Below are 27,733 nucleotides of genomic sequence, written 5' to 3'. Positions count from 1 at the left end.
GCAGGGAGGTTGGCACGGCGAAAACTTGCCAGCGGAGCTGCTGTTGCATTGGAACTACAACTTCACTACTGCCTCACCGCTCCCACTGTCTATCCTGGGTTGCTGCAGAGACACAGCCAGAGGGAGGTCAGGTGATCAGTGCAGCCCCCAACTCACCATCTGGTACTTGGACTGGGCCAGCTAAGGTCTCCAACTCTGGGGCACCAGGAGCCTGACAATATTATTTATCGTAAAGGGACCCCTGACCATTAGGTCCAGTCGTGGCCAACTCTGGGGTTGCGGCGCTCATCTCGCTTTATTGGCCGAGGGAACCGGCGTACAGCTTCTGGGTGATGTGACCAGCATGACTAAGCTGCTTCTGGCGATCCAGAGCAGCACACGGAAACGCCGTTTACCTTTCCGCAGGAGTGGTACCTATTTATCTACTTGCACTTGGATGTGCTTTTGAACCGCTAGGTTGGCAGGAGCAGGGACCGAGCAACGGGAGCTCACCCCATCATGGGGATTCGAACCACTGACCTTCTGATCAGCAAGCCCTAGGCTCAGTGGTTTAACCCACAGCACCACCCGCGTCCCATATTATTTATCATAATCATTATTTATTAAATTTGTACGTTGCTCTTCATCTGTAGATCTCAGAGCTGTTGGCAGCATAAAAACACAAGGTAATAAAAACAAGAACAAACCAACAACCCCCTCTCCCAACCCATTCCCACAAACACATCTAAAAAGGTACAGGATGTTACTCAGCCAAAGGCCTGGTTGAAGAGGAATGCTTTTGCCAGGCACCTAAAGGTGTATAATGAAGGCACCAGGCGAGCCTCCCTAGGGAGAGCATTCCACAAACGGGGAGCCACCACAGAAAAGGCCTGTTCTCGTGTTGCCACCCTCCAGACGTCTCATGATGGAGGAGGCACACAAAGAAGGGCCTCAGATGATGATCACGGGGTCCGGGTAGGCTCATATGGACAGAGGTGATCCTTGGGCTATTGTGCTCCTGAGCCATTTAAGGCTTTGTGGATCAAAACCAGCACTTTGAATAGGGCCCCAAAGCTAACTGGCAGCCAGTGCAGTCGGGCCAGGATCAGTGTAATATGCTCAAACCTCTAGCCCTGGTGAGTAACCTGGCTGCCGAATTCTGCACCAGATGGAGTTTCTGCACCATCTTCAGAGGCAGCCCTACTTATAACACATTGCACAATCTGACCTAGAGCTTACCAGAGCATAGACGATGGAAGTTAGGCTCTCCTTGTCCCAAAGGGGCACAACTGGGCCACCAGCCAAAGCTGACGGAAGGTGCTTTGTGCCACTGAGGCCACTTAAACCTCAAGCGGCAGCCAAGGGTCCAGAAGTAACCCCAAGCTGAGTCCACACTCTTTCAGAGGGAGTGGTAACCCCATCAAGAGTAAGAAAAAACTCCCACCCCACGCCACCCGGTCTTGGGAACCACCCACTAATGTTGCTTCAGTCTTATCAGAATGGAGCTTCAGTTTGTTGGCTCTCATCCAGTCCATTACCGAGGCAAGACAACAGTCCAGCACATCCTCTGTCCCGCCTGCAGATGCAAATGAGAAGTAGGTCTGTGAGCTTCTCTGTTAGAGGGAGTTTTCGTATAATACAGTGGTACCTCAGGTTACATACGCTTCAGGTTACAACTCCGCTAACCCAGAAATAGTGCTTCAGGTTAAGAACTTTGCTTCAGGATGAGAACAGAAATCGTGCTCCGATGGCATGGCGGCAGCAGGAGGCCCCATTAGCTAAAGTAGTGCTTCAGGTTAAGAACAGTTTCAGGTTAAGAACAGACCTCTGGAACGAATTAAGTTCTTAACCCGAGGTACCACTGTACATGACACTGTGGCATTAAGATGGCGGTGAAGCTTGCAGCAACATACTCCCTGTTAGCTCACTTCTACCCCACCACCTGGGACTGCAATCTGCCTTAGGAGAGGAGGGGGAACACAGGCTGGGGACTCACCATTCCTGAATGAGGGGTCTGGAGGGAAGAGATCAGAGGTTGGGATGGGGATGAGAGAGAAGCCTGAATAATTTATTTCGAAGTGCCTGAAACATCTCCCAATCTTTGCTCCAGAGGGGAGGGGTGCGTGGAATAGCTTTCACTCGGCGTAAAATAATAATCACATTAAAAAATCCTATAATTACAAAAAGAAATTTTAATGGCGCAGCGGCCAATTAAAGCAATTAGCTCCCATCAGCCGTCTCTGCTCACATCCATTAGGAAACGCCTGGAAAACAGTCTGCTAGCATGATACACCCCGCAGTGAACAACAGGGGGCGCCAGGGGTGCTGTTTCTTAGGATGAAAAGGCAGGCAGCCTGGCAGAAAAGCTGGGGTCTGGCTCTCAAGTTATACGTTCTTTGGGGCTTTCTAGACAGCCAGGGTCTCTCTCTGGCCAGGAGTTAGGGGCACAGAGAGAGATTTCATATATATGTGAAATCTATCCCACCTTTCCAGGGCCTCTGCACCACTCAGGCCAGCTCACCACTCAGGCCGAGAGTATTTTGCAAGAGAGAGATCCAAGAAACTTCTTTCTTTATGGACTTTTTGCAGTTAGGAATGTGACAGGGAAATACACTGGGGAAAGTGTGGGATGAACGATTGATTGACAGGAAGATGTATCAGCACTGTGCAAGCAAAGAATCCAGGACAAATGTTCATGGTTGTACAATCTCCCCACAAAGCAATATGAATGAATGCTTAATAGAGTCTAACTTCTGTGTAAGCTCTGTGCAAGCAAACAAGAACAACAAAATCAACAATTTTATTATTTATACCCCACTCATCTGGCTGGGTCTCCCCAGCCACTTTGGGTGGTTTACAGCATATATAAAAATCAGTATGAATGCTTAATAGGCAGGTTGCCTGGAAGAACCCTTTATATCCTAAGATCTGTATAGTATGTGGTGGGGTCAAGAAAGACTAAAATCTACAAGAGGGTTGGCTAATCTAGTGACCTTCAGATGTTGCTGAACTACAACATCCATCACCCCTGACCATTGGGCATGCTGGCTGGGGATGAAGGGAGTTGGCGTCCAACAGATTAGCCCTTTCTGCACCACCAATTAACAACCTGTGTAAATTATGTGCATTTGGATAGCTTTGCTTCTTTTGCACAAATTATTCTGCTTCCATGGCTCATGGAAAAGGACCTAGAGCTACGATAAACACTGGAGCTCCCCGATCCATAGAAAATCCTGATGCAATTTCAACAGAGCTTGGGAAGTTCATTTTTAGAAGGACCTTGTTCTAGCTCAAGTATAACATGACCCAAAAGGAACTCATTCCAACACACATTTACAAAATGAACTAGTTCAGTGTACACACAGTTTATAGTTCAATTCATGTTCATTCAAATAATCCTTGCCCAAATCAAAATTCCGCCATTCAGAGCATTACAAGCTGCTATGCTGAAGTATAAAATCTACTTAGGAAGATGAGCAAAACATGAACATGGAATACACACGTGGAATATTAATTGTTTGGTTTATTGTTCCCAGCTATTATAATCTTTAAACTTAAAGGCCCAAAGAACCTAAAGAGAGAAAAAATGTAAATTAATTAACTTGATAATGAGCTACTACAATGGGAGAGAGGCTCTTTTGGCCCAAATGTTTTGTTACAGGTCAACAACTTCTTACAAGACCTGAGTTACAACAAAAATTGGCTAGAGTGCCAAGTAATTTGTATGCAATGTACCAGGTCCTGCATTTTCTAAGGCAATTAACAATCCAAATTCCTTTTGAAAAGATACTGTCCATTTACAAACCACTAGGTAAAGGCCTTGTCTCCCAAATCTACAAGCATTAAACTTTCTAATGCTGCCGCCTCTCACATCTCTAAAGGCACGATGGGAAAAAGAGATGAGTGAGCCATTAGCTGATACATTCTGCAACAGAATCTGGCTAAAAGTTCCCTGTAAATCCATTTTAGTAAGAATCTAGGAAAATGCACTCCAAGTTACATATTGATGGTATATATACCCAGTATTATCAAGAAAGCCGACTAAAAATGTATCAGCTATGCATTAGAGAAAATGTAATGTTACTATCTCATTAGTTCACATGTGGTGACAATGCCCCCCAAGTCTTTTTGTTTTGGAAAAAGGTTTTTCAAGAAGCAGACCTTGTCACAAAACAAAGTATCTCTTTGGATCATAAAATACCACTCCTATTGTACTATTCAGAAACTGTTCAACAACTTTCTCACAGGGATCTCATTACTCATCTGATGACTGTAGCACAGCTTACTATTGCAAGACTCTCAGTGCAGACCAGCTTGAAATCTGGATCTCACAACTTTGGGACTTAAGATTAATATTGTCCATTAATATTATGGACAAACTGACAACCCACGTCCGGGAGAGTTGACCAGGCAAGAAAACCGTTACTCAATCAACCTTGTGTAGTTTTGTTACATATGCAACATCGATATAACATGGCTTTGCATCTCCAAGGGCACATGGCAACTTGCCTTTGTTTAAAAATTGAAATGAATTAAAAGGTTAATGTAATTAAATAGACTTTTGATGCTTCTCATAGGAGGTAGGGATTTCTGAATGTTGATTGATGCAATAATTTTTGTAATCAAAACTGTGCACATGTCCAGCCATATTGTTTTTGCAAGGTCTTCTACAGTCCCTGGAGTATAAAGGCGGATTTGGGCTTCTGCAAATCTCTGGCAGAACGGAATATTCTCTACCAATTTAAAGAGGGTTGAAAACAGATTTCACTGTTGTGGCTTCCCACAAAGAAACAATGAACTGTAGATTTGCAGGAGTGCAGAGAATTCTTTGTTAAGAGATCCCCAGGATATCAGCCAAACTATATCTACAATAGTTTTGGACTACAATAGATGTTTTGGGCTACAATTCCCATCATCCCTGACCACTGGTCCTGTTAGCTAAGGATCATGGGAGTTGTAGGCCAAGACATCTGGAGGGCCGCAGGTTGGGGATGCCTGCGCTATACAATGCCTTTTTGGGAAATTGCACACCTATTTATTTATTTCTGGTTATTTCAATGTTTTAGCATTAGTTTTCTAAATTTCAGATGCTCTCCATATCATCGATATAACTGTATGTATTAACTAGCTGGTTAAAAAAAAATAAGCAAGGGAGAGGTATAGAAGGCAGGGCGGAAATCTACTTCCTATTGGTGGCGTTGCAATAAATTTTGTGCTCATCATAGGAACTCCTGCTAGCTCCTACAAAATGCAAATTTCGTAGGATGCCTGTGTTTCACTTCACATGTTGTTTCATGAAAGTGTGAATTAGGTAGTGTGAATTGGGTAGATTTGCCTTTGAATGAGAGCAGAATCAATTTTCTCCTCCAATCCTACACAAGCATAACACCCCAGAACAATATTATGCCTGGGACAATTTGGAAGATGCAAAATGGTGGCCAAGTTACCAATAGAGTTGAAGCTTGTAGCAGCAGAAAAATAGTATCTTGGGAAATAAGAGAGAAGCTGTGATGCACAATAGGTGGTCCTATTGTAAAAAACAAAACCTATTGGAGGTTTTCTTCTCCCAATGGAGAATATTCAGAGAAATACCCCAACCTCACTACCTGCAAACAGAATAGAGAATTTCAGAAGGTCATTTTCACTCAGTTTATACTGTAGCTTCAGTTATAATGCAATGAAGAGAAATGAGAGCATCTCCTTCCTTTTTCATTCATCTTCATATGCATATCAACTCTTTTAAGGTGTGATTACAAATGTCTAAGGCTGCAAACCTATGCATGCTTACATAGGAGTAAGTCCCATTCAACTCAGCAGGGCTTACTTACACATGGGATTTTTGTACCATAAGTCTTGATCTGAAAATCTATAGTAAATAATAACAATAGCAATAGCAATTATTATTGGGCTTACTCCTGAGCAGACTTAGGATTGTACAATGTCTTGAACTGCAAATCTATAGTAAAATAATAATAATAATAATAATAATAATAATAATAATAATAATAATAATAATATTTGCAAGGTGCTATCCAACAAAGAAATATGAAATCATCCCTATCCTATAGATACAGATATAGCTAGATATACACACACTGTGCCAATAGTAGAAATAGATAGAAATGTCTTGCTATCAGTTTCAATCAATCTATGAAACATACAGGGCTACATGGGTTCAATGACAATGCATCAAAATGCCTCCTGTCTCTGAGTGGGGAGAATCTACTGCCACCAATCCAATTTCTAAATTTCCCTCTTCTCCAAACAAGTCTCATTATGCTTACACACACACATACCGTGCAAAAATGTTTGGATTTTGCAAATGCAGATTTGATGGCTGCAAAATTATATGCATATATGTCCTTTCATCTTCCGGGTATTTCACAGGCGTAAAACCCTGCAACCACTGCTCCGCTCTGGAATTACTGCATTCTAGAGAGAATAATTTCTCATTAGCACAGCACGAATGATCAGAGATGGAATTATGTATCTTGACAATACATACAGATAACAGCGGCCTTTTGACTGAAGTACATGTCAACACTAAGTCAACGAGCATGTCACCTGAGTGAAAAGAAGAAGAACTAGCGATGCACTAAGGATTATCCCTACCAGCTCAGGCGGTCTTTTTTCTGGGTATCGGCTCAAACGCATAATATGGGTCTCAACATGAGAGGTCCTATCCTGATACTCAGCACATACATTCAAGTACATGTACATTCAAGTACTCCTATTTCTGCTGCAAAGAGTACCCTTTGTGTTATCCAAGAGACTTGAGGGATCAACACACACACACACAACCCCCCATAATTCAGGCACTGCTTTTCATCCCAGTGTGCAGGATTAGGCACCATGGTCTTAACAGATTTTCCTAGATGTGATTCTGGAGGGAGTAGGAGCAATGCAAGCAGGAGGCTGCTCTGGCAGAGAAAAAACTTTTGTTTTAGCATCTGATTTGTTTAGGGAAAGCTATAAGAAAAAGTCCTCTTGGGGGGTGGCAGAGTCGTCTACTGAAGGTGGGTACCAATTATTACTATTTTTCAAATGGAAGAACTGTCTTTACAGGTACTTGCTTGCAAAGCTGTCTAAAACAAATGGTTCATTGGTCAACTTTCATCATCTCAAGCAGACCAAAAACCCACTACTTCATCCCTTAGCCAACAAAATAGTTCTTCTAATCCCAATATATTCTTCAACTAGTAAAACGGGAGATAGACTAAATGTAAAACACACACGTACATCTGATAAATGTACGCTTCATTTGAAACAATATTTGCATTCATTTTGTGATTTTGCAATGAAATCCTAGCCTTCTCTACTCAGAAGTAAACCTCACCTGCTCCCAGGAAAGTGTGTATAGGATTGCAGCCTTAAGAAAGGAATAATTTCTCCTAAAGCCTTTGGAAAGAAGTAACTCAGCCCTTTTGCTTTCTTTAAAGAAAGAAATTAGTTCTTCTGTACTAATAATACTGTTATTATTTTATTATTATTTAATCATCATAATAAAAGAGTGTTTGATGAATTACCTATAAGTGGAATACATCTCATCACATTTTATTTGAGCCTTTGATCAGATTCAGACATTTTCTCAAAACATAGGCTGTTGGTTTGAACCAGGTCATATCATGATTGTGTTGTTGTTGTTATGATTGTGTTGTTGTTGTTATTGCTGTTGTTGTTATTACCATTTATAAAGAAATTAAAGAGGACTGGAAGGAAACAAAAAAACAGTTTCTATTTAAAGGGCTTACCAGCTCAGGATTAATCTCTTACCCACTTGCCAGTTCTTTGATCGCTCAATGAGGAATTAAAAATTGAAGGGGAAAAAAATCTCATAAAAAAAACATTTTCCTATGTATTTTCCCCCCTCCTGCTAATTTATAAAATAGTGGAGCACAGCCAGTAGTCACACTGTCTTGCATAATCCAGCCCTTCTACAAAAGAACCGGAATCTGATCAAGGTAGGTTTAAGCAGGCATGGCTTGCCAAAGGATGCAAATCGAGCGCCCCCTTGTGGCTGCGCGCAGATCCGTCTGAATAGTCAGATTAATAACAAGCGCATCGGATTAATGTGGTTTATTCGACAAAAGATGAACAAGAAGCGACACAGGCACCATTCTACAAAAATGAACTGTGATATCCTTTTGATGGCTGTAATTTATTCTGCATAGTCCCTGGACTGAAACGATCAATTAGCAGCCTGAAACACACTGTGAAGTAAATTGTCACACTCCCTATTACAGGGTGGTTATCATATATTTATAAGGTGCGTTTTCTGCAATCAGAGCCAACAAGGTGTTGAGTGATCAGTCATAAAAGAAATTCTTCAAAAAGCGGGCAGGGAGGGGAGAGAAACCCTCGCATTGTGTACAGGCAGGCGAAATCTTTGTGACAGTCTGATATTACACCTTCCTTCCGTGGGTGTTAGATTTTTATCTGTGGAAGGCAAAAAGTGAACTCAAAATGGGAGCCCAGCTACTGCCAAACAGATAGTGTTGCCATATTTATTTCAAAAAGTGAAAACCAAGAACCTGCCCCCAAAAAAAGTTGCTGAGCTTTTTTTAAGGAAACCATCCAAACTGTAAATTGTTGAACAACCCCAAAGTTGCTCAGCATTTTTTAAAAGACAAACCCCAAAATGTGATTTTTTGATTGACACATTTCAGTAATTTCCCCCGGACATCAATCCTGCCCTTGAAATGCCTATAATGTCTGGGAAAATCCGGACGTATGGAAAAGTTGTTGCTTTTGGAAGAGGTTCAGCGGACCCACGCCTTCGGAAAAGCCTCTCTTGAGTGACTTAATACCCATTCTCTTCCTCTCCTGCCCTGGACCCGGCAACTTGGGCATCTATTTAGTCATTTTTAAAAATGAGGCAAACTTGATTAACTAAGCGGTCAATCATTGGTTCAGATATTATTTTAAGTATTTATTCATCAGAACGGTTAACAAAACGCAGAATTATGCCAACAACAAAAACCATTTTTTTAAAAAAACGAAATAACTGTCAAAAAATAGTCTGTAATAAGGTATGGTACTTGCAGCCAGCCTAGGCTATGGCACTGGCTGCCAGTCTGAATCGCCTTTGTTGCCATGATGCCCCAACAGAACCAAGCAGGGAGGAGGATGGAAACAAAACTAGAATTAGTTGGATCTCATTGGCTCAGGCGAGGGACGCGGGTGGCGCTGTGGGTTAAACCACAGAGCCTAGGACTTGCCAATCAGAACATCGGCGGTTCGAATCCCCGCAACAGGGTGAGCTCCCCTTGCTCGGTCCCTGCTCCTGCCAACCTAGCAGTTCGAAAACGCGTCAAAGTGCAAGTAGATAAATAGGTACCGCTCTGGCGGGAAGGTAAACGGCATTTCCGTGCGCTGCTCTGGTTCGCCAGAAGCGGCTTAGTCATGCTGGCCACGTGACCTGGAAACTGTACGCCGGCTCCTCGGCCAATAAAGCAAGATGAGCACCGCAACCCCCGAGTCGGCCACGACTGGACCTAATGGTCAGGGGTCCCTTTACCTTTACCTTATTGGCTCTGGCAGTGCCAGATTCAGGGTGCTGTGAACACTTCCTCCTCAAAGGCTGCCAAGGGGGTACCTACTAAAAGTTGGGGGTGGCGCCAAATTTTGTCCTCACTCAGGACATATTACCAAAGTTCACCTCTGGCTCTTGCTCTACCTACTATTGGCCTCCCTTCTGCCCTGCCACTCCCAATGGACACCAGCCACTACTGCATATGCATCATTTGAGATCAACATCACAGCAACTTATCAGGGTAATGAGTCCACCACAGGCCAAACATCACAGGTAGACTTTCCATGGCTGTTTTTACCCTGGGCATTTACTGTAGAAGAGCCATGCTTTGTTCACTTACTTTTTTATGAGGCATCTGCATGACATCAGGTTCAAAACATGCACCTATGCTTTCTCTGTTCAGCTACCCTCCCGACCCCACAGGTAAGAAAATGTGGGCTTTTTTTAGCACAACGGCACCGTTGCATAATTTCCTCAGGCGTAGCTGATCCATTGTGCAGCTATTCAGCTTTCCTGGCTGGTTATAGCCAATATAGAATTTACTCTATCCTCTGTGGGTCATTCCTCCTCTCTAGGAATCAACTCTATCTCCTTAACCTTTTCCTTTCTAAGTAGCATTGCCATATCAGTTTCTATTCTTCTTCCCTAAATTGCAGTGCAGGGGGAGAGTGAGAGGGAATATTGAACCCTCTCCATCCTAATGAAAATTACACACACACAAAATTTGGGTCTGGATAAAGGGCAAGTGTCCAACTGGTTACAGAATGTTATTTGGATTCCAGAAGTCTGGAAGCAAAGTTGCTATTCCATTTCCAACTTAAAGCAGAACAGCAATGGTTGGTCCATATCATATCAGCTCAGCTCACTCTTAAAAGGAACGTGTTCATTTAGATGAAGCAGTGTTCATTTTTCAGATGATGTAACCACAGGTGTGGGTGAACTGGTCCTAGAAGAGAACAAGGAAACTAGAGAACAGAAACTTAAAATGGATAAATGTGGAGTAATCCTGAGCACACAATTCACGTCCTCCGTTCTTGCTAGACTTGCATTGTTCTCATTCAACAAGTGGTGTTGGCAAATGCCCAACTCTACCTTCATCTCTGATCTTGCAGGCAACTTAAGGAATAGCCAACTCCTTTCTGCAAGAAGTGGCATGCAGCACAAGAAGGGTCCTTGTGGACCAGACCAGTGGGAACCTAGTCCAGCATCTTCTTTCACAAAGTCACCAACCAGATCTCTCAAGGATGCCCTCAAGTAAGGCTTGACAGCAAGACCCCCCTCCTACTGCTGTTCCCCAGTGACTGGCATTCAACTGCACCCTGCCTCTGAACATGCAGCTTCTATGTAGCCATCATAGCTATTACCTATTGACACACCAATCCTCAATGAATTTGTCTAATCCTCTCTTAACACCATCTAAATCAGTGGCTACCACCACATCTTTATATATGAAGGACTTCCTTTTGCCTGTCCTAAATACACAGGCATTTGATTTTACTGGAAGGGCGAAGCAAGAGAACATCTTGGATGATCTCAAGTACTAGTATTATATTCCACATTCTCCATGGTATACATAATTTCATCAAACTATTTCCTATCCCCCAGAGCAAGAGACCCTCTTGGAGTGTCATGCTGGGAAACTCTCCATTGTACTCAGATATATATGTGTAAATAAACCATATATCATAAAGGCACCACAGTCTCTGCTGTGCCTCATTTCCAAAAAGGATACACAAACCCTGAGTAAGCACCTGGACCCCTGCAATCTCACACCGCTCAGAGATTGGAGTGGTATGCAACAATACAGTGGTACCTCGGGTTAAGTACTTAATTTGTTCCGGAGGTCCGTTCTTAACCTGAAACTGTTCTTAACCTGAAGCACCACTTTAGCTAATGGGGCCTCCTGCTGTTGCTGCGCCGCCGGAGCACGATTTCTGTTCTCATCCTGAAGCAAAGTTCTTAACCCGAGGTACAATTTCTGAGTTAGCGGAGTCTGTAACCTGAAGCGTATGTAACCTGAGGTATCACTGTATATTGTTGGCATCCGTCTGTCTCAAGAGACAATGAAGGGCGCCTGGGTGGGAGGTCAAACCAGTGTGTTAGCAGCACCCGTGATAATATGTACTGCATAAAACAATGTGTAACACTTAACTATGTTGTGCCACATTTGCCATCTTGTTGCTCATTGACCCGGAAGAAAAATTAAGCAAGGATAAGAGGCAACAAGCTGTCCGGCTACAATGCAGAAGGCTCAGAATTGCTGGTTATTTTGTGCGCTGTTATGCCCCCTGGTGGTGGGAAGACCATGCTTTGCCACGCATGCATAGCACATGGAGGTTAAATAGTAGCAATGTGCTACTTACAATTGTACTACAAGTATGTTGTGATAACCCTTGGAGTGTACAATCATTGTCATCATGTGCTACGTTGGGGGTGGGAGAGAGGGAGAATGTGTTTTTTGTTTCACAGAGTCTACTGTTATTTTCTACACTTTTTTTTTACTGAGGGAGGGAGGGTTAGCAGGTCCATATCATTAGCTATGTCAGAAGATACCTACGGCTTTCTAATGGATATGTCTTCAACCACAGTTTGCAGAGGTCCGGCAGAAATGTTATTAAATGTTATTTAACCAGTGTCACGGTTAAAGTGCCAGACTAGGACTTAGAGACTCACTTAGCAAACTTGGGCCACTCACCGTCTCTCAGCTTAGCCTACCTTACAGGGTTGTTGTGAGACATGGGGCAACGGAGAACTCTGTATGTCACCTTAAGACTTGGATGAAAGGGTAGACTATAAGTGAGGAATTATAGGAAGGTGCTAAGAGCAGGCATTGAGGGGACCCCAAGGTTTGCAGGTTGAAAAAATAGAGGGAAATCCTGAGAGGAAACCAGGATGGCTCAGTGTCCATAGAATACTGACTAGTGAGGTGCTAGGAGAGACGACCAGAAAGAGGGATAGAATGCAGAATTCTGGAAAAGCTGGAATCCTGCCCAGGATCACATACCCTCCAACATTTCTCCAGTGAAAATAGGGACATCCCAAGGAAAATAGGGTTAAATCAGAAAGGGGAACGACTTCTCTAAATCAGGGATGTCCCTGGACACTTGGAGGGTCTGGGACCACTCCAGACTATAAGGTTTTGCTGCAGGCCTCACTTGTGAACTACTTGCAGCTGCTGTGAGGTACTCTCTGCTGAAGGTATCATGAGATCCTTGACCTTTCAATGTCCCAAGGCAGCTGTGCTACCTTGCCGGGCCATTGCTCTGCAGGACCTCTCGCCACCCTCCTCCATGCCACAGCAGGCTGCGTAGGAAGCTTGGTGAGTTAAGACTGCTGAAGAAAGAGCCCCATGAGATGCTCCTTCTGAGGTTCATGCACCACCTGCAGGAAAGGGCCTAGTGAACCACCACCAGCAAACACATGAAGGCCCCAAATATCATCATTGCAGAGAGTTTCAAAGCCACCTTTCCTCAGCCTGCTGCCCTCTGCAGCCAAAACGCTCACATCTCTCTCAAGTGAGCTCTCCGACATCTCTGAATGGCTACCAAATTACCTGCACCGTTAAACTCCCTCCTAATAGACTCGTAAAGAGCCGCTTTCCTGCGCTACCTTGTCCTCTCTCTCTTTTCCCATCCCTCCACTCCTTACCAGTTACCCGCCCCCTAACTCATTTCTCTCAACTTTGTAATCAAGAGCCCAATTTTGTCATTTGGAAATACTAATTATCTAATCACGCCATGCTGCTGAAACACACTTGTCTGCCCAATTAGCTAGGACAATTATTAAAATTCGGAGGCCTAATTATGTCTCAATTTAATGCTGGCAAAGCCTGGGCTGGAGCAGTAATTAAAATCCCTCTCTTTTGCCTCTGCCTTTAGGGCAGTGGCTGATTAGGAACCTGTCAGAGGCGGCGCTCAAGCAAACCAGTGAAGCATGCGGTGCAACATGACCCTACATTGTTAAGTGTGTCAACATATTAACCTGAATTCCCTTCAGCCCACAGACTCACATGGGAGAAGAGGAGGCAGAGGATAGATATGGGGGAGGTGGAGGGGGCGTCTAAACCGTGCATCATTTTATTTAAAAAAATAAGTTCTTTTTAATTAATGCTATGAGGGATCTGATAGGGGTTTCGAGCTACCAAATGCTGCAAGTCAAACGACAACTTTTCATCTCATTATTATTATTATTCCCAAGCAAGGCGGCTTCACTCAGCTCTGCTTTTCCCTCTTTACCACAGGAAAAAAATTAAAATCCACAAGATTTCTTTTTAGAGGAGTCCGGTCTCCACCCCAGCTAATTTGACTTCCAGTGATGACTAGAGAGTTGTGTGTGCTTTTCCCCTCCCCTCCTCTTCCTGTTTCATGAGAGAACACAACTGAACGTTGAATTCTGGAAGAATCAAACAGAACCAAAGGCATAAATAATGTGAGAAGCCCGGGATTTAATACTTGAAAGGAGCTAATAAAAGGTTGAAAATAATTAATATCCTAATATTGGGATGATCTCTCAACGTTTTTTTAAATGGTAGCTGATAAGCTTGGAAGAGGGTGTTAAAGAGTGGGGCAAAAATTGAGATGTCAGACCTCATGGGTCTATGGCCTGTGGGTTCACTTGCTAGCAAATGTCTCTATTTGAATCTTAGCTCACCTATGCATGGCTTGCATCAGACCAGGATTTTATTCCCTAGAAAGGTTACACCATAGTCTCTCCTAGAGCAGAAAATCTGTGTGCCCTACATCTCGACAATGGCCTTGCTCTGAGCCTCTTTCGATGAAGTGCAAATCTGTGTTCTGACTTGTTCTATTGGCTGTCAGCATGTTTTCCTCTTGTCAGCAGCAATTGACTGGTCAGGTTCACCCTTGTACGCCAATTGTAACAGCTCATTGACAGACCAGTGACCCAGCCAGACCTGATAATGGAAAACTATTGATTTTCATGGGGCTCAGCAGATCTGAAACGAACAACCGATGTAATGTCATCAATTGCCTTGGAGTCTGATAGACAAGAGTACCAAAGATCTTCTGCCCGGCCTGACAGTTTGCTGGTGAAAAACACAAACTAGACTTTATCAGCTTGTCCCAGACGTAAACCACGAGCAATCAGCCCCCAGTTAAACAATAAGGGCTGAAGTTGCACGCTACTTTTTGCAATAGGATAAGCAATCAAATAGCTGAGGTTTTTCCCATGTTACGTTTGGCAAGTAGAGACACGATCGCTTACTGCAGCAAGCACAAAGAGGGGTCTTTGGAAGAGCATAAAATATGAGCGCATGGATCCCAAGGCCTATGCAGTCCACCATCCTGTTTCCACAGTTGACCATCAGATACCCCTAGAAAGCCCACAAGGCATGTGCCCAATAGCCCTCCTCTGTTGTTCTTTAGCAAGTTCTATTCAGGGACACGATACCTTTGATCCTGAAGGGAATGCATAGCCACCATGACTAGCAAGCCATTCTTATTCTCCATTAATTTGTCTAACCCCTTTTTAAAGTCATCCAAGTTGGCAGCCCCCACCCCACCCCACTACATCTTGCAGGAGCAAATTCCAAACATTAACTCCATATTTCAAAAGGACACCCCAAACGTTGTGGAGCTTTTCTTAGGAAGACCACAACATTGTTGTTTGTTTTAGACAAACGCCAAAAAAAGTGATTTTCCTATTGACTTGCCCGACACATGGCAGCCCTAGTCTTCATCAAAGAAGTCCTTCCTTTTGTCTCCACTTTCTTCCCACCATGCACTGCTATCACATCGCCTCTCCCCCCGCCCAAACTCATCTCCCCCCCCCCCGAAACTAAAAAGTCCAAAACATTGTAATTTTGCCTCATAAGCCTCCCAATCATTTCTTGGAAGTTTTATTCCTTTGCAAGTCCTAATCAAGTAATCTGTTGGATGGTTATGACACTCTACGCTACCCTAGCTGGAAAAAGAGCCACATCTACTTCCTAAGGTCTGATTCCTATGGTTGCTGACATTTGCTGGTGCAACACCGCAGCTCGCCTCATTTTCACCATGAAGCCAAGCCTTGCTCTGCAAGGCTGCTTTGTTCCTGTGAAGAGGTGGCTTTTTGTCCCCTGAAATTTCTGCCCCAGTACTCAGTCATGCTCAGGGCACAAGAAGTTAACTGCTGCCTCAGCAAGCCCCCGATCATATGCAGGTTAGTGAAGACTTTCAATGTTTGGCATTAGGGATCAACGTGAAACCTATAGCCATACACCTGTGTGATCTATACAATGACTGCAAGTTGATAAAGAATGGTTTCTTGGGGGGTTAGATATTTAATGGAAAACAATGCCCGCACACAGCTGCACAATCTCAACTCTTATTTACAAAAGGAGGCAGCGATTCCTTGAGCAGGCAGACTCTCTGTTAGTAGTCACTTTTCTCTTACTTGTGGAAAATGCCAGTCCTCTCTTCTCTTGGCTCCCAGGATTGGTAAAGGGATCAGATTCTAACAACATTCCACCATGTGGCCATGGACTGCATAATACTGTCTTAAACTGCTTACTCTAGCCTCTGAGCCTTCAATTGCAGGGATTCAAGTTCATCTTTAGTACGCTCGACAGCTGGTGTCCAGCAGAGGATGAGAATCTAGGACAGAATGCTTCTTTGCATAGATTACCCCACAGAAATTAACAAACAGGATAGAACAAACAAAGAGGCTCCCCCCCCACCCTGAAACAATTGGCAACTCTGGTTTTTGTTTGTTTTTACTCAGACCTTCTTGAGAAGGAAATTAGCCTAGGAATCCAAAACTACAGAAAGTACAGTGACCTTTATCTCATATGCTATCCATCACTAATAAACTACATGCAAGAAATAAAAAACTTATTCATCGTTGTTAGGAGATTTGTGTCGTATCAGTGCATGCTAAGGAATCAGTCAAATTCAAGCAACAAAGTTTAGGACGGTTATCTACTTAAAATTTTAACTTGCGTTACATATTTCAAGGAAAGATAGAGAGCTGGATTTGTCTGTTTATTATTATTCAGCCTTCACCTACTGTCCCAGGGCAGGGCACATCAAAATCAGTGAGGTAAAACACACTGAATAAAACCACAGTAACACTGTGAAAGTGTTACACGGTAATCTCAAGACATGTAAGGGAAAGGAGATAGCACTAATCTTGCCCGTTCCCTCTCCAAAGACCTGGCTAAAAGAGGTATGCCGTGACCTGCTGACAAAACAACATACAAGGTTCATCTCTGGCTAGGGACTACCACCATGACGACCTTCTCTTGTGCTCCCACCACTCAATTTTTGTTAGGCAGCGGCACCAAGAGCAGTCCCTGCCCTCAGATCTCAACATTTGGGCAGGTTAATGTGGCAGAAGGCACTCCTCTAGATATATTTGGGGCACAAGTCATTTAGGGCTTTGTATATCAGAAAAATCTCATTGAATTGGGTCTGTAAACAAACTGGTTGAGAGTGCAGGTTTTTAAAAACAGATGTAACAGGCACTCCACCTGTGGCACCAGTTGGTATCCTGCTCGCCAACAGTTGTAGCATCCAGTCTTCAAGGACAGTGTCATGAGCAGAGCATTATAATAGCCCAGGTGAGAGATTTCCAGCGCTTGAATAGCCATGCTTTCTCTGTCCAAGAAGGCTCATAGCTGGCAAAACCCTAACCCTGGAGGCCATCCAGGCCTCAAGTGGCAGTACTGAATCGCAGAGTACCCCCAAACTACACACTGGCTCCTTCAGGCAGTGTAACCAGCTCCCCATTTCCCAGATCCAAAAACCCCAAACGCACAGCACCTATCTTACCTGCATTCAGCTTCAGTTTGTTGGCCTCCATTCAGTCCACTACCACATCAAGGCAATGGACCAGCATATTTGGAGTGGACAGGGTTTTTACTTATATCGCTTAACTATTACTCATTTTTTTTAAAAATGGACCTTAGGGTGAAGTGCAGATAATAAATTCTAATGATAATGAAAATGTACACCTGAAAAACTTTATGGGTAGCTGTAGGTAGGTAGAACAGCTACCCGTAGTTTTTCAGAGGCAAGACTTTATGGGTAGCTGTAGGTTGGGACATAGATGGCGCTGCGGTCTAAACCACTGAGCCTCTTGGGTTTACCGATCAGGTCGGCAGTTTGAATCCCTGTGACGAGGTGAGCTCCCATTGCTCGGTCCCAGCTCCCGCCAACCTAGCAGTTCGAAAGCACACCAAAAAGTGCAAGTAGATAGATAGGTACCACTCCGGCGGGAAGGTAAACGGTATTTCCGTGCACCGCTCTGGTTTCGGTGCTCCATTGCACCAGAAGCAGCCACATGACCCAGAAAACCTGCAGACAAATGCCGGCTCCCTTGGCTTATAAAGCGAAATGAGCGCCGCAACCCCAGAGTAGTCTGTGACAGGACTTAACTTTCAGGGGTCCTTTACGACTTCTTTTTTTAGGTTGGTAGAAAGGCCATGAACATGAGTGTTGACATTGGTCTCACTTGTAGAACGTTTATTATTTGTACCCAGCCCATCATCATCAATTACCTGTTCTTTTTACACAGAGCGCTTCTGCAGGAGTCACAATGGTGAACAATGGAGATCCAGGAAGGAAGAAGGTATCCTTGAAGCATGGCAGAACTCTATGGTATGGGTTGCTTTGAGGGAAGAATCCCTGAACATGTGAATGGGCTACCACACCCCAAACACAAATTGAAAAAAGAGACAATGCACGTACTTTTGTAAATCAAGAAAATATCCCTTCCTCTTACCTATTTCAGAGGAAGGAAAGATTTTCATAGGGCGGGGAGAATACAAGTTGAGCGTAAGCAGAGAATGGGAGAAGAACCTTCTTGCATGAGAGCGCAAATGAGGTGCTCTCGTCTTTGAAGTGGGTGGGCCAAGCTTTCTTTGGGAGCAATGTCAGGGCAGGTGCACTGCGCATCCATTCCCCACGTCTGCCAGGAGAATACCAAGTCCTTTCCCTTCACAGGGTTTGGTGGGGTCGCCCCACAAATCTACAAGAAATATTGTGTGTAATAGGGTAATTGAGGTAATGCTATTAGAGTTACTAAGGGAATGTCAAGCAGGGAGGGAGCGGGGAAGAGAGTGGAATTCTGATGGATAGAGTGTAGATTGGAGGAGGCTTGAAAAGGGAGTGTGAATGTTGGGGGGGAGGCAGTTGAGTCGGTTGAGAGCAGTGGGTTCTGGAGGGGGGGCACTTGGTGGGGGACCTGAAGCTGGGCTGGGCAGCTATTCAGCTTAGGATCATTAGGGCAGTCCCCTTGCCCTCGTTTGACGGTGGCCAAAAAGGAATAGAGACACAGAGATGGACTGTGAGTCTCCTGTGGAGGCCAGGGCATGTGGCAGTCCCATGCCCAGCAAAGAGGGGCTCTGCCAGCTGCATGTTAAACAGAAATCCCTCGGTTTAGGTGGGCCACGGAGCCAGGGCTTGGCTAGTGTTGCTAATGCCCGGATGCCTCGCACCACCCCCTCCAAGCACCTGAAAAGCAGCTTCACAGGCCTGGGCTATGCCTGATTGTCTTCCAAAGCAACTTAAAAATGGAAAGCTGGTGGTCAACAAAAGAGGTTTAAAGATTCTCTCAAGGCAAATAAAAAAAATTAGTATAAATTCCAACAACTGGAAAACACTGGCCTGCAAGCGCTTCAGTTGGAGAACAGCCTTTACCAAAGGTGTCATGGACTCTGAAGACGCTCAAACTCAGGATGAAAGGGAGAAATGAGCTAAGAGGAAGGCATGTTTGGCAAACCCTCACGATGATCGACTCCTGCACGGAAACCTATGTCCCCACTGTGGAAGGACGTGTGGATCCAGAATTGGCCTCCACAGTCACTTATGGACTCACTGTTAAGACCGTGTTCATGGAAGACAATCTTACTTGGCTATGAGTGATCGCCAAAGAACATGAGATTTGGGGTCTACAGTCAATTTCATGGACTTTATTAAACTCTCTTGGGAAGGTGCCTCACATATCCATGCCTCCCCTTCCCCCAGTTGATCCAACACTTCCACTCTTGTGTTCCCCGAAAGCCGGCACCCATCTGGCAGGTGGAGGGGCACCTTGGGACAGAAATCAGCTTCACCTGCTGAACAGCAGCCTTAAGGGGGAGAAGGGGGAGTGACTTCTCCTGCAGCTTCAAAGACTCTGAGGAGAAGGAGCTGACGAGAACCAGCTGGCTTCAGCCTTCTTAAGCAGAGCTCCCAGCAGCAGGCGGAGAAGGCAGAGAAGGAAAGAAAACAGCTCGTTATTTGTATTTTTATCATTTATTACAAAATTTTATTTGATTGTTGGCATATCGAGAGCAAACAGTTCCTCCAATCTCTTTATTTAGTTTAGTCAAATGGATAACTTTAAACACTAGGAAAGTGTTTTAATGTGATCAAATTGAAATATACATTAATCCAGGAACACCGTGGCTTAGGTTTAATGTATACTTCATCACTACCCTAGAGATATCAAAAGATGTCAAGGAGACTCAGGCTGAGATTCAACCTTCTCCAGCCTCCAGGGCAAAGCCTGTTGCACTAGTGTAAGCACAAAAATAAAAGGTTGTGCAATACAAAATGCTGCATGACAATAACACTGTCGGAAGCTTCAGGACCACAGCAGCAACCTGTTGCATAACCAGTGACAAGAACCATGGCGGTTTTCTGCACCTCCTCTTGCGCAAGACATTCTACTAGCTGCAACTAGAACACCACTAAGCGACTTTAAATTAGCATGACGTTGAATACCTCCCTTAGGCTCCTATCTGGGTTTTAAAACAACTCGGGCACATAAGGCCATGAATATTGCTTGACCATCTGCTCCATAAATTTCCAGTAAGGCTCCTCACAGCAAACAGTAAATGAACGGCAGTTGGTCAGCTGTTGCTCCCAGTCCTTGAGTAACTTAATACACAGCGGCTTATTCAGCCCAAGTCTGTTATCAAGCTATCAGATTTCATTTCCATGGAACTGAAACAAAGGGAACTTTAATTCCTCCATCACCTCTTCTTATTTATCCTAATTTATTTTTAAAATGTCAACAGATGCCTAACAAGAGCTGCAGTTTATTTTGAACGTTGTGTTAACTTTGTAGCAACACATCAGATTTCTAATTATTAATTTTAAGAGGGAAAATCCAAAGCAGTGTTAAAACAAAGCATGTATTGTTGGCGATTGTGATAAAATTAGGATAGGAAATATTTGTTGTGTTTGGCATTGCTTACTGGAATATGATCCACTTGAGGTGGTATCCTCATGTCTTGAAAAGTGTGCTCTCCTAATTCCCAAAATGCAGTTTTCATGTTACAGAAAGTGTTAAACCTACTTCCAGGGCAAAGAAACAAAACTCCCAAGTAGTTTCAAATATGTTCCTTTTGCTCAGAAGGTTCATAACAATGGCTCCAATTCTGAGAGTGGCCTCTCTTAAGGTTCTAGAGCAGAAATGGGGAACCTGTGACCTTCAAGATGTTGTTGGGACTCTGAACTCCCCAAAGCCTGAGTTAACATGGTCAGTGGTCAGGGATGATGGAAGCTGTAGTCCACCTTTTGTGCAGCTATTGTAAGTCTCCCTGGAACCATTACTGATGAAGGGCAGCAAATCAATGAGCCTCCATCAATTAGATCATACTATCAGTGGCAGGCATTTTTCAACTTCTGCTGCCTCGCTGGTCCTATCTGCCTGCCAATTCCCAAGTAGGTAGCTAGAGACCATGGAAAAGACCTGGTCTGCATCTCAACTTAGTAATCACAATTGGCCCTGTAACCTTGCTTACGTGGTTAGTATCACTGGCCATCTTTCAGACCTCACTCTAAAAGTGCAAGGGAAAAGCCAGCTGCTCCTGAGTGTGTTGGAGTCAGGTTGGGGGCTGGGGTGCATAATATACTTGCATCCTCTGGCTAAGCAGAAACCAGAATCAACAGCAGACAGTGCTATTCTTAGCGAGTGTGTGAATTCTCTGGAGAAGTTTCACGGGTGTTTCAAAGACTCCAAAGTGCGGGAACAACTAAATCAGTTTTGAGAAAAAATTCAGCAAATGATGCCCTTCAAGGATTTCAATTCAAGCTGTTAGGACTGCAAGCAACACGGAAATGCAGGCCAAATGCAACAGCATGACTATGCTGGAATTCTGCATAGTGTGCATCTCTCAGGAGGAATTTCCTGCACTAGGGAGACATGCACTAAGAATAGCATCTCTCCTTGGGACAACCTACTGCTGTGAAGCATCGTTTCTGAAGCTGACGCAGGCCAAGAACCATCTTTGTGACAGATGACAACAGAAAGGCAGCAAGAGTGACGTCAACATCCACACAGCCACACTTGGCAAGGCTCACAAAGGTAAAGAGGGTGCAAACACTACACTAGAAAAAAAAAGAGGACTGGAGGACAGGGGGAAATAAAACAACACAAAACAAGCATGTCCATTATTTGCATCAAAGGTGAGGATTTAAAATTTTAACCCACCCACTTTGCCTCTGACCCTCCCATTTGGCCCTCAAAAGGGTAACCTTGTGCATCTCTGACCCACAGGCTGAAAGATGTTCCCCATCTATCAACTTCCAGAACTGAAACCCATGCAAGGCCAGAGACTTGAGTTTTATATTCCTTTATCTTGCAAGGCCAGAAATTTCCTCTAGCCAACAGCAAGGAAACCCCATAGGAGAACCCAGAGGTTCCCTTTCTCTGTTGGAAGGTGTCTTACTTCAACAGAAGAATGAGAAAACAGTGGTTTTTACTGACAAGCAAGCAATGTTTTTTTGGATTTTGAAGAACACTCCCAACGCAATATAAAATTGGAGATGCGTCCAGGTTTTTATTATGAGCTGATTATATGCTTATGTTTAGGCAAATTTAGTACACCCCCCTGGGTTACATATCACTCACTGAACTGCGCTTATTAAATCTGGGCCAGATGGCTGATGGTAAAGTAGTTTGTAGGACTGCGTCTCCGTGGAGAATAATTTTACGCTGTACTTGGTGACCAGACTGTTGCTGAATGCAACTTCATCATGGTATTTAAATCACATTAAAGCCCTTTAAAATTTATATGCTGCCTCCCCCTTGTGATTTTTATCTGACTACATGCTCACTGCTAGTTTCAGGGCAGTGGTGTGCTTTTACCAGCTACCTTCTTTTTTGTTCTTGGAAGAACCCGACTATCTATTTACTGAAAAATCTCTTACAGTAGGCAATACTGAGCGGGATGAGCCAATCACTGAAACGCCCCATCATCCCTGGCCATTGGCTTTGCTGGCAGGTTCTGATGGGAGCTGGAGTCTATCAACATCCGGAGGGCCACAGGTTCCCCACTTGTGGTCTACACTGAGCAGCATCTCTTTGTAGTTTGATAAACGAGTCCTATAGCAACCCAGATACGTCAGGGTTTGAACCTGTGACCTCCTGCATTCAATGCATGTGCTCTATAATTGCACTGTGGCTCTTTTCTGTTTGAAACAGATGGATAAATCTGCAAGTACGACTTCTCATTCACCCCCGGCAACAACCAACTCTCAGGGGCTTGAACTCGAGCATAACAGGCAAGGTTGTGTAGTTGCAGCCTTTCAGCAACTCTTTCATCAGGTATCTCCCTCTCTCTCTCTCTCTCTCTCTCTCTCTCTCTCACACACACACACACACACACACACACACACACACGATAAACTGCATCAGAAACTACCTAGTTTGGCATTTCATCAACAACACATGGATCATCATGTTTGATTTGCTCTCTATGGATGCAAATATTGCAAGAGATGGGAACAGTATTACAAATATTTCCCATGATCCCATTTTATGTTTGCTATCTGCATTCCCTGATCATGCCAATGATCTCCATCCAAAACTGATGGTTAATTCTGTTATAGTGGGTGCAAATTTAATCATAACTCAGAATCAGAAAGAGGCAAAAACAAAACAAAATTGCACCTGGCAATGTAGTATAGAGAACATTATGGCAGTTTCTAAAAAATTTCAAATCGATTACAAAGTACAATGGGGCAGTTTGTATTAAAGATTTTGCTACTCTATGGCTAATCATCACCCATAAGTCTGGTGACCCCCTCAAAGCATAAGACACAGAGCTATCTGATTTTCTTTGGGACTATATGTAACTTACCATATCTTTCTGCTCAATAACTAGGAATCACCCCTGAACTGGATCAAACTATCATACTTTATATTACCAGATGTAATGGATTATTTTTTAAAGGATCCATTTTTTACCTATGGATAATCCTTTATCAACCTATTTTATTTTGGTACTGGGTCTATTGATATAGAAGGGACGCGGGTGGCACTGTGGGTAAAACCTCAGCGCCTAGGACTTGCCGATCGTATGGTCGGCGGTTCGAATCCCCGCGGCGGGGTGAGCTCTCGCCGTTCGGTCCCAGCTCCTGCCCACCTAGCAGTTCAAAAGCCCCCTTAAGTGCAAGTAGATAAATAGGTACCGCTTTATAGCGGGAAGGTAAACGGCGTTTCCGTGTGATTCGCTGGTGCTGGCTCGCCAGAGCAGCTTCGTCACGCTGGCCAGTGACCCGGAAGTGTCTCCGGACAGCGCTGGCCCCCGGCCTCTTGAGTGAGATGGGCGCACAACCCTAGAGTCGGACACGACTGGCCCGTACGGGCAGGCGTACCTTTTTACTATTGATATAGAGCATTATAGCAAGCTGCTAATGAAATATATGACCTACGCTCTCGTGCACAAATGGAGCTGTGCAATGTAAAACAGCCTACATCCAGTGCACACACAGACCCTTGCTGACTCGTATATATTGTACATTGTCTAAACCTGTGACTCTCCAGTGCTGTTAAGACAAAAACCCAGCTGCCTAAGAGAATCTTCATGGTTCTCTGGATTGCACTGAATAAAGTAGGAACACTGGATTTGTAGGGATGGTGTGTGTTTTTTACGCTGAGTGGTACCATAGCAACACTGCATTCAGCACCCTGCAACAGATAGTCAGCACTGTTAGAGGGGACCACAATACAAGTCAGCAACAGTTTTAGAACATGGCGGAGGACCTATGGCCCTCTGGATGCAGTTTGACGCCAACTTAGATCAGCCCCAGCCACGACGGCTGAAGGTCTAGGATTAGGGGATTTTCAGATACGCTTTGTAGAATGATGAAAGCAGCTTATGCAATCCACCCAAATCAAAGTGCTTCAGTATGTGTAACTTTGCAAGATAACCCCCCGGTTTGCTCTTTTTACTAAAAGAAAAGCTAGATTAGATTTTATGTGTAATAGCTTTGAAAATTTTGCTCCAAGAACTCTTACAGTACTGTGGAAGCAGCAGATCCTTGTGAATCCAGATGGCTTATAAACCATGGTGTCAACTAACTTACTAATAAAACTTACTAAGGTGGCAAGTAGTCTAGACTAAACTACATAATTGCTCCTTTGGGCAGATTTTTTATTTTTTAGAGACATGTCTTCCCATTTTCTTTTTACTCAACACCAAGGTCTAAAAATGCATTAGTTTGACATCACACCATCCATAGTCTGCTCCATAGAACGAGACCTTAAAGCAAACTGAAATGTAAAGCCAGCACTTTTTTCACCCCTAATTAAATCATTTGCCATCTGCTCCATACTGTGAAGAAATCATGTTAGCCTGCAGGTTGCTTAATTTGTTTGCTTCTAGTGGTGGTAGTTTTGAGCTTATCTGGCACGGTTCCAGTTAAAATCAGAAACTGCCTTTTAATTTTGTATGGAAAGTTTGGTGACATCTACTGCATTCATTATTAACCAAAACTCCCTGCAAGTTTGTACAGGAGTTGTAAAAAAAAAGAAGAAAAGCATCTTACCTTCGTTATGGAACCTAACCAGCTGTGCACTTAAGGAGAAACACTCAAGCCTGATGCTTTGTCCAGGGCAAGACAGATGCTCCAATCCTTTATTGCCCTGGTTCTTCTTCTCTTAAATCATGTCAACCAACATATTTGAAGCTACACGCCGAAGAGAGAGAATTCCCACTCACAGGCTTACTCAAAAATAAATACGTAAACAAGAAATTCTGCTTACCTGCTATTAAGAGTTGTTGCTGCAATTTTACACTTTTGTCATCTCTATTGGTAGCCAACATCTTCCAGCAACTTTCAGCATTCACATTCAAGAACATTTAACAAGAAGATGTGAACTCTATTCAGCAAAGAATGATGACAAATTGAAGAGGCTCCAAGGTAACAGAAATGCACACAGAACCTTATTTTCTGATGCCATTCTCGTTTCTTATACAGTTTTGAGCTGTGTTCCCAGCAGTTTTTATACATTATTTTTACATGATATAATTGGCTTCTTTGTGAAAGAGGCAGATGAAAGGCATTTCGAGTGAGTGGTATATATACTATGTTGACATGCAGATCCTTACTCAGGTAAAATACAGTTTAATCTTGTTAACTCACACTCTACTTTGTCAGTCATTCTTTTTACACTCCAGTCAAAATGAAATGAGAGAAAATCAGATTGAAGCATTTGGTACTGCGGTACAAACTTAAGGTATAAACAAGTTGCACTGGGTTGCGTTTCACAGACATATAGACACATGATTTGTGTCTGTACCCGTTTTAAGATATACAGCAGGAATACTAATAAATGCAGCTACCTTAAATATCCGAAGATCACAATGGCAATATGATTCTAGTACAGAAAGAGAAGCATATCATGTTTCCGCTTTTATTCCAATTTTCTTCAGCACAGCATTTTGCAAATGTGAAAGATATAATTGAACATTAGTTGGCCCTTTTGTACATCTTAAAGCTTTGGAGTGTTGAGGAATCAATAATTCAGGTCCTGCAAATAGTGTATCTAAAGTGATGCATACCTGCTCTATGATGCATGCTTTATGTTGTGATGTTCTGTAGAACTCTGGGTCTTTGCTTCTTTTTAAATCCACAGCACAAGAGAGATGTTACAATAGGAACAATTACTCTAGGTTTGACACTGATCAGAAAGGCAATGATTGTTGAAGACGTGTCCATAGGATGTAGCATCTTAAAGAAATAAATCCATCACTCTACCAGCATATCATCTCAACTCACTGAGTATGTTTATTCAAATATTTGAATAATATCAAGTAGCCATTTCATAAGTAGAGAACAACTGTAGTTCTATAAAAATCCAAATATGGACACTCCTTGTTGTGTAGCCCATGCAATATCCCCCCCAATAAAAGGATTGGGCTGGGAGCAGATCTCAATATCTGTTAAGTCACCGCTCTAGAAAAACATTTATTCCAATGAACAAATGAAGGCTGAGTCTGCTGTCAGTCCATAGGAATAGGTTGGGGAATAACCATGGGTAAGTTGAGAGTGGCAAAGCTGCAGATAAGAAGCAGAAAGGCTGAGAAGGGGGACCTATGGGTCTCCAGCTGTTGTTGGACTCCAAAACCCATCAGTCTCAACCAGCATGGTCCATGGCAAGGGATGATGGGAGTTGTGGTCCAGCAACATCTGGAGGGTCACACATTTCCCATCTACTTAGAAAGAAAATGATAGGTACAAAGTAGAGGCCAGCAGCAACGCACAAGAACTTTATACTGCACCACCCACCTTTAGATTAAAAGCTCAAGATAAAAGTGTACAGTTGTGTAGTATGTTGGGCTTTGGCTAGGAAATCTTGGGTTAAGAATCCTGGTTTGACAGCTTGGCAAATCATAGTCTCTCAGCTAAACAGAAGGAATATTTTTTTGTATGTGACAGAGATGGTTGAGGAGAGCACAGCAAAGGTGGTCTGCAGTCAGCGAGAGCAGGTTTCCTAATTGCTCAGAACTGCAAAAAGCAAGTCTCCCTGCAATTCTTTCTTTGGGCCACAGATGGCTGAAAAGTAGAGAATGAACCTTAGTCTGACATTCCTCAAGCTTTCAAGTGCAAGAATCACTGCAGGATTGAGTATGAATTATGGATTTTTAGGCTATCGAATAAGCAGGTAGAACACTTTAACTTTACTTCTGCCATTTCTAAAAGAAACACCAAATGTTATACAGTTTTGATGAAGCATTCCCTTCGAGAACAGGGGTGAGGGACCTCCCAGCCCATGGATCTAATTAAACCCACCAGGCCTCCCATTGGGTCTATGAGGCCATTTTGGCCAAGCCACATTCACCTGCCTTATAGTTAGAGTCATGGCTGAGCCCAAAGGCGTTTTGGTGGAACCGCCCATCAGTTGATCAACACATCTGCAAAGCCCTCTGCAGTATTGAAGCCCTGGCTATCAGCTGATGACCAGCTGATTGTCACTGCTTGAAGAGAGCCCTCCACAACCAACCGT

General features: G+C 43.6%; 1 protein-coding gene and 1 long non-coding RNA gene across 5 annotated transcripts in view; one reads left to right on the top strand and one right to left on the bottom strand.

Moving 5' to 3' along the window:
* The window catches only part of LOC310765615, a 501,503-nt gene that overhangs the window by 316,195 nt on the left and 157,575 nt on the right, over positions 1–27,733 (top strand). The gene's annotated exons all lie outside the window — the stretch shown is intronic.
* The window catches only part of ZNF644 (zinc finger protein 644), a 63,413-nt gene continuing 59,910 nt past the window's right edge, over positions 24,231–27,733 (bottom strand). For 2 of the 4 annotated variants that reach the window (XR_014549630.1, XR_014549632.1), the window contains exons 10-11: positions 26,289–26,457; positions 24,231–25,413 (exon numbers count right to left, since the gene is read on the bottom strand). The gene's annotated coding sequence lies outside the window, so the exon portion shown is untranslated. The remainder of the gene's footprint in view (positions 25,414–26,288; positions 26,458–27,733) is intronic. The other 2 variants (XR_014549633.1, XR_014549631.1) reach the window with 2 other exon arrangements.

This window comes from Podarcis filfolensis (assembly GCF_964270895.1).
Source record: "Podarcis filfolensis genome assembly, chromosome: 6".
NCBI classification, from domain to species: domain Eukaryota; kingdom Metazoa; phylum Chordata; class Lepidosauria; order Squamata; family Lacertidae; genus Podarcis; species Podarcis filfolensis.
The sequence above is the reverse complement of the archived record's forward strand: the minus strand, read 5'-3'. Positions and strand labels throughout refer to the sequence as shown.